This window comes from Hypanus sabinus (genome assembly GCF_030144855.1).
Source record: "Hypanus sabinus isolate sHypSab1 chromosome 1 unlocalized genomic scaffold, sHypSab1.hap1 SUPER_1_unloc_6, whole genome shotgun sequence".
NCBI classification, from domain to species: domain Eukaryota; kingdom Metazoa; phylum Chordata; class Chondrichthyes; order Myliobatiformes; family Dasyatidae; genus Hypanus; species Hypanus sabinus.
Window position 1 is genome coordinate 591001 of NW_026778913.1, and position 14563 is coordinate 605563.

At 45.8% G+C, this 14563-nt stretch overlaps 1 long non-coding RNA gene across 1 annotated transcript; it reads left to right on the top strand.

Annotated features, from left to right (window-relative positions):
• The first annotated feature begins 2766 nt into the window (after window positions 1-2766).
• On the top strand, window positions 2767-9248 carry LOC132385410 (uncharacterized). The gene is made up of 3 exons (XR_009509179.1): window positions 2767-2864; window positions 5980-6161; window positions 8703-9248. It is a non-coding gene; the product is annotated as an uncharacterized LOC132385410 (long non-coding RNA).
• Window positions 9249-14563: the final 5315 nt, after the last annotated feature.

The window sequence follows — 14563 nt, forward strand, 5'->3', positions numbered from 1 at the left end:
GCTCCCTCGACACTGACCCATCACACACTCAGAGACAGGGTGAAGCTCCCTCTACACTGACCCATCACACACTCAGAGACAGGGTGAAGCTCCCTCTACACTGACCCATCACACACTGAGAGACAGTGTGAAGCTCCCTCTACACTGACCCATCACACACACTGAGAGTCAGGGTGAAGCTCTACCCCCTCTCACTCCTAAGCCCCTCCCCATCTGTGTAACTCCTCTGACTCATACCCCTCTCCCCATCAGTGTAACCCCTCTGACTCATACCCCCCTCCCATCTGGCCAAAGAGGTTCCAGATCTGTATTCGGAATGGCCATCCCTCTGTTCTGAGGCTGTGTCCTCTGGTCTTAGACTTCCCCACCACAGGAAACATACTCTCAAACTAGGCCTTTGAATATTCAATGAGATCCCCCTCACTTTCCTGAATTCCAGTGAATACAGGCCAGGAGCCATCAACTGCCCCACATGATAACCCTTTCAGATTCAGATTCAGATTACTGTCATTTATAAACCACAAATACAATGCAGTTGAAAAACGAGACAACGTTCTCTGGAATGGTATCACGATAAAGCACAAAAAAGACCACGCAAGAAAAACCACATAATGTTTGGTAATCCCCAATCCAGCGTCCGGAGAGGCTGCTGCATATCGATATCGCGCTACCGTCTTAGCACGTTCCCCAGAAAGGAGCTACAAACCCATCAGACAAACCTAAAGCTACAAGACCTACACAAAGCTAGATAGTTACATATAGTTATAGTTAACACATAGTCTCAACAGTGCAGACAATACCATGATTGATAAAAGACTAACTGACACAGACCACATAATTATAACACATAGTTTCAACAATGCCAAGCAATACCTTAATCTGATGAAGAGCAGTCCATGGCGCGGTTTAACTCACTCCCGGAATTACGCTTGTAAACCTCCTCTGAACCCTCTTGAATGTCAGCACATCCTTTCATAGAGAAGGGGCCCCAAACTGCTCACAATATTCCATAGGATAAATGCCTCAACATTAATCCTTGTTTTATATTCTAGTCCTCTTGAAATGAAGGCTAACATTGCATTTGCCTTCGTCACCACTGACCCAACCTGCAAGTTAACCTTTAGTGAATTCTATACAAGGACTACGAAGTCCCCTTGCACCTCAGATTTTTAAAAATTCCTATCCATTTAGAAAGTAGTCTACACTCATACTCCTGCTACCAAAGTGCGTAACCATACACGTCCCAAAACTGTATTCTATTCACAACTTATTTTCCCATTCTTCTCGTCTGTCCTCGTCCCTCTGCAGCCGCAGTGTTTCCTCAACACTACTGACCCCTTCACCTATCCTCATATCGTCTACAAACTTAGCTCCAAAGCCCTCAGCTTTCATTCAAATCATTCACATAAAATGGAGCACTGACCACTCGGGATTTCCACTAGTCACCAGCAGCCCACCAGAAGAGGCCTCCTTTGCTCCCACTCTTTGCCTTCTGCCAATCAGCCGATCCAGCTATCCATTTTAGTAACTTTTCTATAGTACCTCGGGCTGTTATATTGTTAAACAATCCCAAATGCTGTACCTAGTCAACGGCCTTTTGAATATCCAGGTACACAACCTCCACTGATTCTTCTTTGTCTATCCTGCTTGTTATTTCCTTAAAGAATTCCTACAGCTTTCTCAGGCAACGTGTTAAGGAAACTATGCGGACTGGCCAATTTTGTCATGTACCTGGAAGTATCCCGAAACCTCATCCATCACAATGGACTCCAACATCTTCCCAAACACTGAGGCAGACTAACAGACGTGTAATTTTCCTTCCTTCTGCCTCCCTCCCTTCTTGAAAAGCGGAGCGACATTTCCAAATTTCCACTCCTCAAGAACTATGCCAGGATCTGGTGATTCTCAAAAGATTTTTACTAATGCCTTGTTAAAATATTCAATAATTATAAGAATAAAGATGTGGAAGAAAATTGCATAAATCTATCATGTATTTATAATTTAAACAGTATTATAAATTGTCGTTGAAAGTGTTACTCTCCCTGATTTTTGGGACAGTAGTGTAGTGGTTAGTGTCAGGTCATTCCAGCGCCAGTGACCCAGGTTCAATTCCCGCCACCGTCTGTAAGGAGATTGTACCTTCTCCCTGTGACTGTGTGGTTCTCCTCTGGGTGCTCCGGTTGTCTCCCACGTTCCAAAGCAGCATGGGTCAGTAGGTGAATTGGTGACACGGGTGTAATGGGACAGAGTGGGCCCCTTGGGCCGAAAGGAACTGTTACTGTACTGATTCTCTTTTTAAAAAAGACACCATTCCCATTCTCCACATTCCTGTTAACACCCCACAGTCTCCACCCATCAGTCCCTCCCCCCAGATGCTGGGATCACAACCAGTCTCCAGAGCTGGCTGACAGCGGCTGTACCCACCGCACCATTGACAACAACGTGTCCTGATAAGGAGAGGTCGGACTGTCGTGGTGGGTGTGTGTCTGTTGACTCTGAAGACTGGGAGGGGTCTTCAACACAATAAGGTCCCTCAGGGGTCTCGACAGGGTGGGAATAGGGACAAAAGGTGTGATGAGGGTGATGAAACGAGACGGTGCAGAAGATAATTCATAAGGATGTTGGTGTAAATGGGAGACTTGAGTTATAAGGAGCACAGGGTACGCAGAGAAAGAGACAGACTGACCATCACCTATAGACATTAGACACGGGAATGGATTTAGGCCAATCAGCCAGTTCACCCTCTCTCTCCTGTTCATGTCCACAGATCCCCTCAATCAATCATTGGCATTTCGGAGATTACTTATGCCGGGCATGGAATGAACATGCAACAGTGGAGGGAGTCATGCACGTTCGTTATGAAGGTACACATCTGACTAATCCTGCTCCTCTTCCGGCTGGGCAGATCCGAGATGAACCCGGCACATTTCTCTATCTCACCTCTATGTCTCTCTCACTCACTCATGTCAGAGAAACCTGTGTGTGGGTTAGTCACGGTGTGACATGCAACAAAAAACGATAAGATCATAAGATATGCAATGCCTTTACAAAGCAGCCACACACACCCCTCCCCGGAAGTTTTCACATTTTATTGTTTTACAACATTGAATCACAGTCGATTTAATTGGGGCAACACACGAAATGCTGGTGGAACGCAGCAGGCCAGGCAGCATCTTCGGGAGAAGTGCTGTCGACGTTACTACGATCAATTGAACCCCCTTGACTACACACAGGTGATCACCATTTAACTAATTATGTGACTTCTGAGACCAATTGGCTGCACCAGTGATGATTTGTCATCAGAAGTAAAGTCAGGACGACGAAAGTTTTCGACCCAAAATGTCGACTTCTCCCTATAGATGCTGCCTGGCCTGCTGTGTTTCACCAGCATTTTGTGTGTGTTGCTTGAATTTCCAGCATCTGCAGATTTCCTCATGTTTGCAGATTTAATTGGGCTTGTTTTGACTCTGATCGACAGGAAAAGACTCTCGTGTCAAAGTGAAAACAGATCTCGACAATGTGATCGACATTATTTCCAAATGTAAAACACAAAATACTTGATTGCATGAGTAACCACCTTTAATATGACAAACCAAATCATCACTGGTGCAGCCAATTGGTCTCAGAAGTCACATAATTAGTTAAATGGAGATCACCAGTGCGCAGTCAAGGGGTTTCAACTGATTGTAGTAAAAATACACCTATAGCTGGAAAGTTCAACTGCTGGTGAGTCAGTATCCTGGCAAAAACTACACAGTGAAGACAAAAGAACACTCCAAACAACTCCACGAGAAGGTTATTGAAAAGCACAAATCAGAAGAGAGATGCAAGAAAATTTTACACTTCATTAAATGTCCCTTAGAGTACGGTTAAGTCAGTCATGAAGAAATGGGAAGAAAATGTCACAGCTGCAAATCTGCCTCGAGCAGGCCATCCACAAAAACTGAGTGACCGTGCAAGAAGGGGCTAGTGATGGAGGCCAAGAGACTTCGAGGTGTAACAAGCTTCAGTGGCTGAGATGGGAGAGACTGCGCATACAACAACTGTTGCCCGGGTGCTTCAAGAGTCACAGCTTTACGGGAGAGTGGCAAAGAGAAGGCCAATGTTGGAAATAAAACCCTCATGAAATCTCAGCTAGTTTTGCCGGGAAGCATAAGGGAGACCCTGAAGTCAGCAGGAAGAAGGTTCTATGGTTGATGAAACAAAAAATTGAGCTCTTTGGCCATCAGACTAAATGCTATGTTTGGCGTAAGCCAATCACCTAACATCATGAAAAACGCACCATCCCTACCGTGAAGCGTGGTGGTGACTGCATCACGCTGTGGGGAGGCTTCACTGCAGCAGACTCTGGAAGGCTTGTGAAGACAGAGGGTAGAATGAATGCAGGAAAATCCTGGAGGAAAACCTGGTGCCGTCTGCAAGAGAACTGCAACTTGGAAAAAGACAATGACCCCAATCATAAAGCCAAAGATACACAGGAATAGATTAAAAACAACAAAGTTAATGTCCTGGAGTGGCCAAGTCAGAGTCCAGACCTCAATCCAATTGAGAATTTGTGGCCAGACTTGAAAAGAGCTGTTCACTCACAATCCCCATGCAGTGTGACAGAGTTTGAGCAATTTTGTGAAGAAGAATGGGGGAAAATTGCAGTGTCCAGACGTGCAAAGTTGACGGAGACCCATCCACACGGACTCAGGCCTGTAATTGCTGCCAACAGTGCATCTACTAAATACTGACTTGAGCGGCTGAGTAATTATGCTGTCAATTATTTTGTATTTAATGATACCAATAGATTTAGACCAATTTGTAGAAAATCGGTCTAATTGATTAAAAAAATGAATCTTTTCTGATGATTGAAAAAAGCCACATTAAATCCACTGTGATTCAATGTTGTAAAACAATAAAACACGGGAACTTCTGAGGGAGGTGAATACTTGTTATAAGCACTGATTCATTTTCCCTCTCAACCCCATTCTCCTGCCTTCTCCCCGTAATCTCATGAACCTCCTCTGAGCCATCTCTAGTGTCTCTGTCTCCTTTCAGACACTTTTGCTCTGACCTGTGTTCCTCCCTGTCCAGACGCTGACTGACCTGCTGGATGTTTCCAACAGGAAAGGAATAACTTCCAAACACAGTACAGGGATCGTTCTCACTGACTTTTCTTTCCACAGATCCTTGCCCAGAGCCCTCACACCAGTCTGAGGTGACCACAGATTCCCCTCCGAGCACACAGGCAGCAGATGAGAGACGTTGGGATGCTAGGCCCTCTCATAGTGACTTGTCTGGTCCCAGAGAACCCTTCCCTGACTATGTAATCCCCTCTGGCTGCTACACCTCTCCATGTCTCTGTGACCCTCTCCAGGTCCAATGTCTCTCCCCATCTCTGTGACTCGTTTTGTTTTCATAACCCTTCAAACTCCTACACCAATCCCCACCTCTGTAACCCACACCCACCCCATTTATCAATCGGGGAAAACTGCTGGGGCGGTTAAGAAGATGTAAGGTGTGTTGGGTCTATTTAATCAGGGGATTGAGTTCCAGAGCTGTGAGGTAATGCTGCAACGTAATGAAACTCTGGTTAAAGCGCACATGGAGTTTTGTAACACACAAGATGCTGGAGGAACTCCGCAGGTCAGGCAGCATCTATGGAAAAGAGTACAGTCCACATTTTGGGCCAGGACCCCTCCTCAGGACAGGAGGAAAAAGAAGATGAAGATTCAGAGCTGGGGTGGGGGGAGGGAGGAGGAAGATTTTTTTTACAGAGTGGAATACACTGCCGGGGTGGTGGCAGAAGCCACTTAGATACATGAGGGATATTTAAGAGACTCTTGGCTAAGCTCATGTATAACAGAAAGATGGAGGCCATGTGCTAAGGAAAGGTTCGATCTCCAAAGATCACGGGTTCACATTTCACCTCCTCCAATTCTGAGCATCTGGGACATTTCCCTCAATAACCACGAGTTATGTCTTTTCTATTAGGTGAGAAAGCACGGAGTGGAGGCAAGACAGGAACATTCTCCGGCACTCCTGTAATCATTGCCGTAATCATTGCTATTTACTTCCTGCTGCTGATCATTGTACTGGTGGCGAGGTGCAAAGGAGATTCTGCAGACACTGGAAATCCAGAGGAACCGGCACAAAAGGCTGGAGGAACTCAGCAGGTCAGGAGGCGTCTATGCAGAGGAATGGAGTTGAGGTTTCAGGCTGAGAAAGGGAAGGATGACGAGTGCCAGAGGGAGCTGATAGATAGTGAGGGGACGAGAAAGGGTAAGAGAGGAGTCAGTATGGGCAACAGAAAAAGAGATGAAGAAGAGAGGGGGCAAATTACATGAAGCTGGAGAAATCGATGTTCACGTCATCGGGTTGGAGGCTATCCAGATGGAATATGAGGTGTTACCCCTCCAGCCTGAGAGTGGCCTTACCCTAGCAGTGGAGGAGGCCAGGGAACAACAAAGGGAATGGGAAGTGGAATTAAAGTGCTGGGCCACCAAGAAAGCAAGCCTTTTGCGGGAGACGGATCGAAGGTACTCGGTAAAGTGGTCCTCCAATCGACATTGGGCCTCACCGATGCAGAGGAGGCTGCACCAGGAGCATCACAACCCGTGTCTGACCCCAGCAAACTCACCTCTTACAGGGGTAAATGCCTGGAGTGAGATCAGTGGGGAGAGACGAGTGGACGGGGAGTCTCACACAGAGCGATCGCTGTGGGGAGTGGTGGGGGGGAGGGTGTGAAGGAACAATGTGCTCAGTGGTTGAAGATGATGTAGATTACAGAGAATGATGTGGAGGGAGGCTCGTGGGGTGGAGGGACAACGGGAACCCGATCCCCATTATGGTGGCGGGAAGATGTGTGAGAAACGGAGGAGATGTGGTGTGGACAGCTTGGAAAGGAACCCTGTTCCGTGACTTGTCGGATGTTCTGGAATTGAAAGCCTCATCTGAAAACAGACGTAATGGAGATGGTGGAGCTGAGAAAAGCTAATAACGTTTTTACAAGAGAGGGTGGGAAGAGGTATAGTGAAGGGTACTGCGAGAGAGTGAGCAGGTTTGTAAAAGACATCAGTAGATATTCTGCCTCCAGAGACTGATAAAGTGGGAGGAGCTGAAAGAGAGACTCCGGCTGATGTATTGCTGCTAGAGGACAGTCAGAGTAGGTATAATCACATTAACACACCGTCCCATCACAGACCCCGGGATCAGACACACCGTCCCATCACACACCCCCCAGGATCAGACACACTGTCCCATCACACCCCCCCCAGGGTCAGACACACTGTCCCAACACACACTCCCAGGATCAGACACACCGTCCCATCACACAACCCTCAGGGTCAGACACACTTTTCCAACACACACTCCCAGGATCAGACACACTGTCCCAACACACACTCCCAGGATCAGACAAACTGTCCCAACACACACTCAGAGACAGGGTGAAGCTCCCTCTACACTGACCCATCACACACTGAGAGACAGGAAGCTCCCTCTACACTGACCCATCACACACTGAGAGACAGGGTGAAGCTCCCTCTACACTGACACATCACACACTCAGAGACAGGGTGAAGCTCCCTCTACACTGACCCATCACACACTGAGAGACAGGGTGAAGCTCCCTCTACACTGACCCATCACACACTGAGAGACAGGGTGAAACTCCCTCTACACTGACCCATCACACACTCAGAGACAGGGTGAAGCTCCCTCTACACTGACCCATCACACACTGAGAGACAGGGTGAAGCTCCCTCTACACTGACCCATCACACACTGAGAGACAGGGTGAAGCTCCCTCGACACTGACCCATCACACACTCAGAGACAGGGTGAAGCTCCCTCGACACTGACCCATCACACACTCAGAGGGTGAAGCTCCCTCAACACTGACCCATCACACACTCAGAGACAGGGTGAAGCTCCCTCGACACTGACCCATCACACACTCAGAGACAGGGTGAAGCTCCCTCTACACTGACCCATCACACACTGAGAGACAGGGTGAAGCTCCCTCTACACTGACCCATCACACACTGAGAGACAGGGTGAAGCTCCCTCGACACTGACCCATCACACACTCAGAGACAGGGTGAAGCTCCCTCGACACTGACCCATCACACACTCAGAGGGTGAAGCTCCCTCAACACTGACCCATCACACACTCAGAGGGTGAAGCTCCCTCGACACTGACCCATCACACACTCAGAGACAGGGTGAAGCTCCCTCTACACTGACCCATCACACACTGAGAGACAGGGTGAAGCTCCCTCTACACTGACCCATCACACACTCAGAGACAGGGTGAAGCTCCCTCTACACTGACCCATCACACACTGAGAGACAGGGTGAAGCTCCCTTTACACTGACCCATCACACACTCAGAGACAGGGTGAAGCTCCCTCTACACTGACCCATCACACACTGAGAGACAGGAAGCTCCCTCTACACTGACCCATCACACACTCAGAGACAGGGTGAAGCTCCCTCGACATTGACCCATCACACACTGAGAGACAGGGTGAAGCTCCCTCGACACTGACCCATCACACACTGAGAGACAGGGTGAAGCTCCCTCAACACTGACCCATCACACACTCAGAGAGGGTGAAGCTCCCTCGACACTGACACATCACACACTCAGAGACAGGGTGAAGCTCTCCGAGTTTGTATAATTTATCAATTTCCTTCTCTTTCTTCATTCAAAGTGAAATTGGAATTCGACTCGTTTTGACCTCACTTTTGAAAAAGCCTTGACTTAAAATGTTGTGGAAAATGAAGGGCTCGTTGATCTTGACTGCGCTTGGAACCTGGGAAATAATTTGTGGGATCGCTGCTGGTGGGAATGATTGAACAGTGTGTGAACAGCTACCCTGACATCGACTGGAGGAGACATGGTTCCAAACTCTGGAATCCATTGTTGGATTGTGCTGTAGAATGGCTGCTCTTCCTGTAGTTTAAATTTCTTCTGCTTATTTGTATTTTTAGATACTCATCATATCAATGTTATAGTTTAGTGAGCTTTCCAGTGCCTTCAGTGCACCTGCATCTTTCTGAAAACTAACTAGTTTTACTGGCCGGTATTGAATTACTCGAACAGAGGCAATCTCATTGGTTAATTTAAACAATGAAATGTATGCTGTCAGTAGTCTGGTATAAGAAGACCAGACCATATTCTTTTATGGTTTCTTTTCTTTTTGCTCTTTATTTTTCTTTGTTCTTGTAACACTTAATAAAAGAATCAGAAGCAATAATTTTTATGCTTCATCCTTGACTTCTGAATAACCAGTGATCACAAAATCACCCAGCATGCAGACACAAACAAAATACTGGACCTGTTGCCCTCAGTCCTCTGGAAGATTGATTGATTGAGTTTGAGAGGAACACACCCCCAGAAAGCCCTCCCTCAATGTCAAATGCGATTTAACCGGTCTTCATCTTAACCCTGTTTAAGATGAAGTTTAAGATTCATCTTAACCCTCTCTAAGCATGAAATTTCACCATTTTCACGTTTGATACCCAGCTTACAGATAATATTACTTTAAACAACATGGGGTTTGATATGAATTCCTAAGATTTTACTGATGTTATGTTCTGATTCACATTTATTGGAATAACGTGGTTACAGTATAGAAACTGGCCTTCCAGCCCAACATCCTCCACTGACCTCTTTGGTCCATCTATGCTAACCCCAGTAGTCCCCATTATGCCTTGTATCCTGACGTATGGATCTAAATGTCTCTGACTATGTCTGACTCCACCAGCCCATTCCAGATACCAAAATCCTGTGTGAAACCACTGTATTATCAATGCATTGTATAAGATGTCAGATAACTTAATGAAAGACTAAAGTGTAGCTTAATCATTTGTATTTTAACTACAGTTTTAATTTGATCATAATTTCAATTCTTTAACAAACTCATGGATTTTTCATGGTATATGGTGGTTCATCCACACTCACTGGCAGAAAGCGATATAGCAGATAAACTAACGGTTTATCACCTTTCTCATTTTTCATTGGCTAAGTATTAGCACGTTACCCAGGTGATGTAATTGTGCAACCATCTATTTTATCTGAGGAATTTTTCTTATCTTGATTATAGAAGTGATGGATTTTTCAGATGCACCATCTTTACTTCGTCGTCTCATCTTTTATCTTCAGCTTCTGATTGCTTTTCCTCCTCCTTAGCTTCATTTCTCAGCTTTTTATTGAGCTTGCTTAGTCTTTGTATGTTTGCTTCCACTTTAAAATAAACCATTGATAGAATTAAGACTGCTCGCCAGTACTGACTCCTGGAAGAATACCAGGGATCAGAAAATAACCAGAGAACCAGCACCCTCTCTCTCTAACATTCTTACATCACAAGTCTCTCTGCTGAAACCTTGTTGTTGATACACCTACCTTAGGGGAAAATCTCTGCCACGGACAGTTCCAACCCCGGCTATGAAAAGACAAAGGTTGGCATGGGGCTAGCAACGCCATCCCATAACAACCCAGTGATACAGAAATACCAAAGACGTCATCCCTGGGAACGGAAGGATACACCAAGAGGTTGGGCTACACCTGGGAAAACTTGGAAAGTTTTCCCTGCTCTTTATTCCATACCTCCAGAAATGAATCCCAACATTGCATTCACCTTCTTCACCACTGACTCAACCTGGAGGTTAACCTTTAGGATATCCTGCACAAGGACTCCCAAATATCTTTGCATTTCTGCATTTTGAATTCTCTCCCCATCTAGTTAATAGTCTGCCCATTTATTTCTTCCAAAAAGTGCATGACCATACACTTTCCAACATTGTCTTTCATTTACCACTTCTTTGCCCATTCCCATAAACTATCTAAGTCTCTCTGCAGGGCCTCTGTTTCCTCAACACTACCCGCTCCTCCACCTATCTTTGTATCATCGGCAAATTTAGCCACAAATCCACTAATCCCACAGTCCGAATCATTGACAGACATTGTAAAAGGTAGCGGTTCCAACACCGACCCCTGTGGAACTCCACTGGTAACCGGCAGCCAGACAGAATAGGATCCCTTCATTCCCCTCTCTTTTCTGCCGACCAGCCAATGCTCCACCCATGCTAGAAACATCCCTGTAATTCCATGGGCTCTTATCCTGCTAAGCAGCCTCATGTGCATCTCCTTTGTCTACCCGGCTTGTAATTTCCTCAAAGAATTGCAGTCGGTTTGTCAGGCAGGATTTTCCTTTCAGGAAACCATGCTGGCTTTGGCCTATCTTGCCATGTGTCTCCAGGTATTCCGTAATCTCATCCCTTACAATCGATTCCAACAAGTTCCCAACCTCTGATGTCAGGTTAACAGGTCTATCGTTTCCTTTCTGCTGCCCCCCACCCTTCGCATAAAGCGGAGTAACATTTGCAATCTTCCATTCATCCGGTACAATGCCAGAATCTATCAACTCTTGAAAGATCATTGTTAAACCCCCCGCAATCTCTCCAGCTACTTCCTTCTGAACCCAAGGGTGCATTCCATCAGGTCCAGGAGATTTACCCACCCTCAGACCATTAAGCTGCCTGAGCACCTTCTCAGGCATAATCTTTATGCACATATTTCACTTCCCTGACACTCTCGAATGTCCGGTCTACTGCAAATGTCTTCCACTGTGAAGACTGATCCAAAATACACATTCAGTTCCTCTGCCATCTCTGTGTTTCTCATTACACCATCTCCAATGCCATTTTCCATTGGTGTTATATCTAACCACACCCTCTTTTACCCTTTTATACAAAAAATCTTTTAGTATCTTCTTTGATATTAATCACCAGCTTCCTTTCATAATTCAACTTTTCCTTTCTAATGACCTTCTTAGTTTCATTTTGCAAGTTTTTAGAAGCTTCCCAATCTTCCCACTAGCTTTGGCTGCCATGTATGCCCTCTCTTTTGCTCCTACTTTGGCTCTGACTTGTCAGCCACGGTAGAGTCCGCCTTTCATTTGAAAATTTCTTCTTATTCGGAATATATCTGACTTGCGCTTATTTCATTTTTCGCAGAAATCCCAGCCATTGCTGCTCTGCTGTCCTTCCTAGTGTCCCTTTCCAGTCAACTTTGGCCAGTTCCCTTCTCATGCCATTGTAATTTCCTTCATACCACTGAAAGACTGACACATGGGAATTTAGTTTCTTCTTCTCAGATTTCAAGGTGAACTCGATCATATTGTGATCAGTGTTCCCAATTGGTGCAGGAGTAGGCTATTCGGCCCTTCGAGCCAGCACCACCATTCAATGTGAACATGGCTGATCATCCACAATCAGTACCCCATTTCTGCCTTCTCCTCGTATTCCTTGGCTCTGCTATCTAACTCTTTCTTGTCACTTTCAGTCCAGTGTTTGTTACTTTGTTTTAACTGCTCAATGCCTCTATTGCCCTGTAACTCACCCCACTGGCCGTGACTATGCCTCATCTCCTGCCTGTTCTTTCTATCATCTCCGTTGCACTCTATCTTTCACTTATTTCTGTTTTCCCCTTCCTCAGCCCTATCACCTCAGTTCCCACCCCCCTGCCAAATTATTTTAAACCCTCCCTAACAGCTCTATTAAACCTACCTGCAAGGACATTGGACTCCTTTGGGTTTAGGTGTAACCATCCTTTTTGTGCAGGTTGTAGCTGCCCCAGAAAATGCCCCAATGATCCAGGAATCTGAAGCCCTGCCCCTACACCATTCTCTCAGCCACACAGTGATATCATGCTATTCTTGTGCGTGTTCCCATGTGACACAGGCAGCAATCCTGAGATTACTATCCTGGACGTCCTGCTTTTTGACTTCCTACCTCACTCCCTGAATTCTCCCCTCGCTGACAGCCACTGGACTCCGCGGCAAGGAAACAACCTTTCCCAGGCTCCGTACCTCGAGGTTATATACGACTCTGGTCCCGCCAATCCCGTGAGGTTGGGATGTCTCGCCCACCCAAACCCCGGTTTGTGTGAATGCTGTGTGATTTACTCACCCCCCCCCCCCCGGTTATCTATCGCCCATTGGCAAGAAATAACAGACGGTACCCTGCATACAATTATAAAGAAAGTATATTGATGAACGTTAATTTAACCAAAGAGTTATTAAAGAAAGGGTCCATTATAATCAAACAGGTTAATGTGCACACAAATTAGAGGTCATCTTGAATTGTCTGTAACCTTCACCCACACCACCTTCCGAATGTCGCTCGAGATCATCTCAGACAGACGGGTCTCCCACGGGAGTCTCGGTCCTTCCTCCTTGAAGCCGTTCACCTGCACAAAGCATCTCGTGCAACAGGGACGGCCTCCTCAGCACCTTCCCTTCAGTCTTCACCCAGCCCTCGACCCACACCAGTGTCCCTCACAAAACAACCTCTCCGCCAAGCGTTCTCCCAATTCCACCATCCTGACTGACTGACACCACATTCCTAAGTAGAACAACAAAGCCCTGTATCTCAGCCCAAACCCAAACAGACTGCTCTTCCAAGTTCTGTGCAGTGAAAGAGACACCCAGATGCAATGTTGCCTCCCGTGTGCCAAGGTTAGTGATGTTTCAGATCAGAACCTTGACGGGGGGGGATGAACAGCCGAAAGTCTTCCGCCTGTGGGCACGTAAAACACAGTTTCACTCCTTCCGCCTTTAATCTCTCCCGTTCCTCCCAAGTTAAACTTCGAAATTTTAACTTTATTAGAGTCAGATCCTGTAGAGTGACGGTTATAATTATGTTTAACCTAAGAAGCACTGAAAGGAATCCTGAAGCAGACAACGGTAAGCTTAAAAAAGCTGACGGGACCTCAGAGGAGCCAGACTGGGTAAATAGATTAGAGTCTCAAATCAGTTATATCGTTGCTGAATTAACTCAACTAACAGAAAGATTTCTCCCCTTGGAGGAAAAAATTGACTTTCTGAGCCTCGATCTTAAAGAGGGTAGTCGAAATGCGGCTGATATTTCTTCTCATTTGGAAAAGGCTGAACAACGGATTCTGGATTTGGAGGCTCGCTCTCATCGGAACAATATTTGAATTGTTGGATTAAAACAGAAATCAGAATCCGCCGACACACTGGATTATTTTGCTCAAACGTTTCAATCTTTATTTCCGGAGGCTTGACCACAACTGCCGGAGATCGAAGCGGCTCATAGAGTTGGTGCTTTAAAGTCCTCGGTTCAAGGTAAAAACAAGCACATTGTTGTGCGTCTTCTTCGTTTTCGAGAAAAAGACCGCATTATGAAGCTTACAAGAAAACAAAGGTTGTTTTGATTTCAAAGCTTTGGGATTGATTTCTTCGAAGATTTTCCAGGTGAAATTGTTCAGAAACGTTCTGGTTTCGCTGCTGTAATGGGTACGGCTTATCAAAGACAGTTGCATCCATCTCTTCAAAACCCAGCCAAATTAAGGTTTTTCGTCAAAAATTTTGGGGTTCATATTTTTGATGAGCCAGCTGGTATTGCATTTTATTAATTCTCTGCCTGATGAGTCTGAAGCCTGAAGTTTGAATGATTTACAATTGTTTGATTGTCTCACGACATAAGGAGTGATGAAATCGAAAGATTTGATGGGTATAACCATATATAACCATATAACAATCACAGC